Raw genomic sequence first — 6508 nt, 5'->3', positions numbered from 1 at the left:
AGTTTCCATACTGTTAGCTGATACATAAAGATGTTCCCTTAATTGTGTCTTGTGTCTCTTTGTGATTACAGTTGGTTGATGACCAATTATTGTATTTAGTCATGTTTAATTATTGGGTTATTACTCCATCAATTGTTCTGTTTTTGTTGCTTAATCATTTTAAATAACGGTCACCTTATTTTAACTGAAGCGTTTGTTGTTCCCTTCAGATTGTTGTGTTGACATCCGTCACATCTTAAATAAACAGCTTTTAAAAAGAAGTTTCGTGTATGTGTGTTTGGGGTATGTTTGATTGAGTGTTTAACCCTCTTTTTGGACAGACTGACTAAAAAGACTAAAAACTGCTGTTTGGACGCCATCTAGTGTCCATCAGCAGACACTACATCTGTCTGAGGATATGGGTGTAAAATGTATTTCAGATCTCCCGGTGGAAAAGTGACGCATGTGCTTACTCTCTATTGATTTTATCCCACTGTTAGGGTTGTTTTATATATATTTGTTTAAGACTTACAGTAGGCTGCCATGTCCCACTGGAATACAGTGACTGATATGAATTAATAATATACTGGGACCATACGTAAAATGAAGAATACCTTGTGATGTCAGTGACATTTTATTACAAATGAAAATAAAAATAAGAAACAGTGCAGTAACAATACGTTTTCATATAGCAGCAATTTTGCATGTACAATATAAATATAAATATATTGTCTGTCGGGCGGAAACCTCATTATGGCCAAAACTGTAGGGGTGTTTTTTTGGGGACGAGCGTTCCGCAAAAAAAGATAAGCAAACTCAGAAACAGGCTAATGACTAGCCTCAGTTAACAGGCTGAACCCGCTGAGGCTGCGTAATGCTATCTACAAAGATGGTTAATAAATCAAGATACGCAACTCCAGTTTACCTCCCGTTTCTGCGTGACGTAGGAGACCGTGCGTATCTTGATAAATTGACCATCTTTGTAGATAGCATTACGCAGCCTCAGCGGGTTCAGCCTGTTAACTGAGGCTAGTCATTAGCCTGTTTCTGAGTTTGCTTATCTTTTTTTGCGGAACGCTCGTCCCAAAAACACACCCCTTACCGCTGCGGGTAACGGCGAACAGGCCTTATGTAATCAAATGTATTTACATCAGTGTGTTCATGTAGTTTATCAATGTTTAATGAGCTAATGTCATAAAAATCCACCGTAGACTTGGCATATTTTTAATGATGTAGCCTAGTATAGTGTGACATTTGCTCAATTTGTGATTTTGGGGGTCCTCTGCCAAATACATATTAATTTGGGGACTTGACATGAAAATGTTTAAGAATCATCATATTGGCTGAAAGCTGAATGGGTAAAGGTTGGAATCCCAGCCCTGACAATGTGTCGAGATGTCCTTGAGCAAGACACTCAACCAAGATGAAATCGGTTTAAGTATATTCCATCATTGTTATCATCATCATCATCCTTATCTATGGGGCAGGCACATTATTAATTATGAATTCCACTTAAAAGACCCCTTAATTAGGAAATCGCCTCTCTCTCTCTGTGTCTATGTCAGGAATTGTAAACCTGGTGCCAAAAAAGTACTCAGAAAACATAATCCAGGCTTTATCTGGCAGAGATAAATACATTTTTTTTTATTTGGCTCTCAAGGAACAATAGAAACTAAAACTACAAAATATTCATGAACACAAGTGTAAGAAAATCAACCATTGTACAAAGGTAGAAAATAATCTGGTTAGGAAAAAGCCCAAAATATAAATTTTGGAAATACAAAACACAACACACTCTTACATGCAATGATCAACAATAAATCAAAAAGCAAATTATAGGAAAATAAACATTACATCCTAGATTAAATTAATCTAATATTAGTTCAGGTTCCGATGACATGCTTGATTTATTAGCTTTTGCTGTATTCATGTATAACAATTTATGTTAAATCATCTTGTAATTCAGGTTATGATTTTGTCAAAATGTAATTTATACGGAGTGAACATTTCGAATCATAGTAAGTCTAAATGGCGTGGCCCAGTTCAACTGGGACAACAAAGGAGTGATGTTCAGCCAATTATACCTGTAGTGTTAAAAATAATAGTGTTGTACAATAACTAACACTGAGTAAACTCACATTTAATTAACAAAAAAAAAACATTTACAACTACGTTACCAATAATTTAAAGAACAAAATCATTCTGAGGCCTGTCAGCATCGCATCATTTCCAGCACAGCATAGCAGCGATTATCTATTCTTTCATCGTTGGTTTGAAAAATCAACTGTTAAATCCAAACTGTTCAACAAAACACTGATAAAAAGCTAAGGCTTAAATCATACTTTGTTGCCTGACCCTTAAGACAAGCACTGTATGACAGAAATGATGCATTATCAATTTAAAACGGTTGATGCGTGCAGAAGGCTAGTATGAAGAACTGACTTCAGTTCTACCACTGCAACGTGCAGCAGTATACACAGGTGAATATAACATCTGCTACGGATGTAGAATAATAATCCTGAGATAAAAACAAATGAACCCATACAGATGATTCTACTTCACTGCAAGGATCCACAAATAAATGATGACAGAGTAATTCATTATTGTAACAACTGCAATACAGACAAACATAAATATAAAATTGTGTAAGAGTCTACAGTGGGATATTGTTTGTTCAATACGCCCTCCAAATAAAGCAAGCACATCCTGAGGTTAAAAGCAATTTCACGCCTGATTTATATCGTACAATGGCGTCACATGGTTAAAATAGCCAATCTACAAGCTCACAACGCTTCACAGATCTGTGACGCATTGTGAGCTTGTACATCTTCTATTTTCTGTGCGAAACACCTTTCCCTTGCATGGTGGCTCCATCTCCGGCTTGAAATTCTGATGACCTTTTCATTTGGCCGTACAGTAAACCGTTCTTTGAAAGAGATGCAAGTAAACATCTTTCACATGAGTGACTGGTGCAGCGCTAGGTTTCTAGACACAGAATTACAATTATTCAGACAAGCAATTACTGAAGCGGATTGGATGTTTTCCTTACATGAACAATGTTTAGAAAATGGGCACATTATTATTATGGTCCCCATCTCCAGTGCTCAGCCCCCAATTCTTTTTCATCCTAAACGCTGGACATGGCAACTCTTAGTTCTGGAACTGAAAAACTTTCTCTAGTGGCTTGTTTTAGGAACTCAAGTGTAAAGTGTAGTAAAAAATATAATTTGGTCATTAGAAATCCATTTTCAAAAATATATTTTAGCTACTGACAATATATATTCTCCCACAATATATTTTTCTTCAACTCAACTTCAGCTAAAATGTCACATCACAGGTTTGCAAGTGTAAAAAAAGTAGGTGAAATTCTGTGTCGTGCAAGCTTCCATCTGTAGGATGTTTATATTTGGCTGTTTATTTTGAAACATTCAATATATATCGTCTCTGTCGGGTGGAAACCTCATATGTCCAAAACTGTTACTTTCCAAAAATAGCACAAAAAAAAAGCTCGAAACGCGACGCAAACTTTTGATACTTTTGTGTGACGCTGTAGTATGATCAAGTAGGGCATTGATTTATGAAAAAGCACAAAAAGTTAGAATATAGAGAGGTTTCTGACCAACAGCGTCAGAAACTTGTATATCGTTTGAGATGGTAACATGGGACTAGTAGATGCAGGACTGGGACAGTAGCTCCTGGTAGTGCAGTCCACTAGCTAGAGAGCGAGCCATGCGTCGTGAGGTATGCTTCATGTCTCTAGCTGCTCGGATGGCCCGGTCGAGGGAGGTGCTCAGGGACCGCCGCTGGTTGGTGGTCAGGGAACTCGTATGACCCCTCGCCTCCTTGCGGCCCCTGACACCCGAGGGTGCTCCTCCACTGCTGTTCGAGGGCACATGCAGGGCCTCTGGGTAAGAGTCCATCTTGATCACAGGACTGGGGTAAAACCTGAGTGGAAAAGGGGTTCGATGTCATGACCGGATATTAACCAAATGAACCCTAGCGTCCCTATTCTGGGCCTGTCATAATGGGCTCACTGCCCTTTTCTGTGAAAAAGGTGCAAACATTTGGCGTAAATAGGCTCACATTCTGCGAAAACTGGGTGAACGTTCTGTGAAAATACCTGATATACAAGCTTGCAGATTTTTGGTTTAAGAGCTTCTTTCGTCTTCTACAGACAGTTATTCTTGGAATATTTTATTCTGTATCTGCAAGTTTATTATTCAGACAGAACAGCTGAAAAGGTGAGCTATATTATATTCGAGGAGTAGACTTTCTACATGCCATTATCAGGGGGTGAATGTACTATATATATTTGTGTGAAATTAACTGACCCAATCCTACTTAATAATTGAAAATAGCAGATCTACAAGCTCACAACAGGTCGCATTGCGACGCGTTGTGAGCGTGTAGATCTGCTATTTTCAGCGCAGCAGTGCTTCTGCGAGAGAATTTTCGGGAGCCCCGACCATCTTTTCACTGACAGTCTTTTACGGCTGACCGGAGTTTTGTCAAGATCTACCACAGAAAAATAAATAAAGGAATTAGAAAACTCTTAAGGTTTTGTTTGGACATTAACACCGATACTTGCTGTAATTTTTGGGCTTAAATCAATTAACATAGCATTTAAATGTACCTGGTGTTGAGGTGTGTAGAGGGGCTGTCAAAACTGTCTTAGCTATGGGCACTGGGCAGTGATTCACCTGGGGAAGATAATTAGGCCAGATGTATATTATTGTAATTAACGAATATGACAATACTCCCAAAATAAAAAGGACAAAATAACAAACAAATCTAACAGCACAGCTCCCACCAGCATGGAGTTATCTATAGCTTTAAGCCAGTCATCAGTCAGCTGTATCAAAGCAGTAAAAGTAGAGTGACCAGCTCTATAGGCATGTTGAGAATATGTTGCAAGCTTGTTCAAAACAAAATAAGCTTGAATTTGTGAATGCACCAACTTTTCCATGATTTTTCTCAAAACAGGTAAAAATACTTATAGGAATAACCTTAGCCTCCTTCCACAGCTTTTGACATAGACCCACATCCTAACATCTATTAATAATATGACAGATAGGAGATGCTATATTCTCAGCACTTTACCATCCAGATTATCTAGACCTTAGGCCTACTATCATAAGGAAAAGAGCAGAGTAACTGCTCCACAAATAATTGCAAGGAGTTGCAGTCATTGTCGTGGAATAGCCAGATAGATAGATAGATAGATAAATAGATACAATGTGACAAAAGTCAGCAGTTTGCCACTTCTAGACAACACCTAGAAGAGAGCTGTAAATAAATGTAAATAGGCTACTGATTGATTTAAACAATATATTCAACACATGGCCCAACTCAAGGAAAGGTGAATAATGATGTCTTACTAGTGGTGAGGAATAGCTAGATATATTGTTTTTAAGGCCAGTTACAGTTAAAACTCACGAAACAATCAATGAATAATTACCTGTGGTGTTTGATCTGATAGCACCATTATTATTGTTCTTTGTGGGTTTTGCTGGTACAGGTCGTTCAAAAAAAAAAAAAAAGAAAAAAAGAATACATTAATCAAACATTTCACAAGGTTATGTAAAGTTTTAACTCCAGATTAAACATTACACATATAAAAGATCATTTTATTGTTAAAGTATTTAAAAAAAAATATTTAAACTCAAGTGATTGTACTTCGTTACGGTCCACCAGTAAAAATCATTGAACACCAGTACTTTGTGTTTGGGCAGAAGCTAGCTGGTAGCTAGTTGGCTAATGCTAACTAGTACATGACCAACTAACTTTATGTCAACACAAATAAACATCTCCTTCAAATAATGTATCCTTTATCACTCACCTATGCAGTGTACTGAGTTCAGAATGAATGTTTTTTGCAATTCTGTTCTTTATAGTCTCTTCTGTTCAGTTGTCCAGGGGTTGCCACGTCTTGTGAGACCGCTAAGCAAAACCAATGTTGCCAAGTCTCGTGAAAGAAACAAGCAAAACGACCTCCAAACCCAATCTTCTTCTTCTTCTTCTTTCGTGTTTTTTGGCAGTTGGCAACCATTTAAGGAGCATTACCGCCACCAGCTGGACTGGATTGTGAACTGGACATGTACAGTAAACCAAAAAAATAAAAACAAAACTCTATATTCTATTGACTAACTGGGTTTCTCTTGTGTATCTAATGATGTTATCGTATACTTTCCCTGCTGCTTTCCCTAAGAGACCTGACAGTGTTAAATCATGATGTTTCCCCTTTTCCAACTCCTGATATAATTGATTCCTCTCACTGTTGTACTTCCCACATTGGAGAAGTACATGTTCTACTGTTTCTTGTTCGTCACACTCTGTACATTTCCCTGTCGGGTGCTTCCCTATTCTATGTAGTGAATCATTCAGCCCTGTATGTCCTATTCTCAACCGTGTGATGATACTCTCCTCCTTCCTCTTCCAGCCCACCGCCCTCTCAGTACCGACCTGCTTTTGGATGTTGTACATGTGTCTTCCAACCTCCCCCTCATCCCAGTATTCCTGCCACACTGAC

At 38.0% G+C, this 6508-nt stretch overlaps 1 long non-coding RNA gene across 1 annotated transcript; it reads right to left on the bottom strand.

The window, feature by feature from the left end:
• Nucleotides 1-1614: 1614 nt before the first annotated feature.
• Nucleotides 1615-5926, bottom strand: LOC311036376. Its single transcript, XR_014599841.1, has 4 exons — nt 5819-5926; nt 5438-5488; nt 4613-4679; nt 1615-3924 (listed from the first exon to the last, which is right to left on the bottom strand). It is a non-coding gene; the product is annotated as an uncharacterized lncRNA (long non-coding RNA).
• Between the last annotated feature and the right edge of the window lie 582 nt (nt 5927-6508).

Source organism: Gymnoscopelus microlampas, assembly GCF_963454915.1.
Source record: "Gymnoscopelus microlampas genome assembly, chromosome: 20".
Taxonomy (NCBI): Eukaryota; Metazoa; Chordata; class Actinopteri; order Myctophiformes; family Myctophidae; genus Gymnoscopelus; species Gymnoscopelus microlampas.
This window is presented reverse-complemented; position numbering and strand designations above follow the sequence as displayed.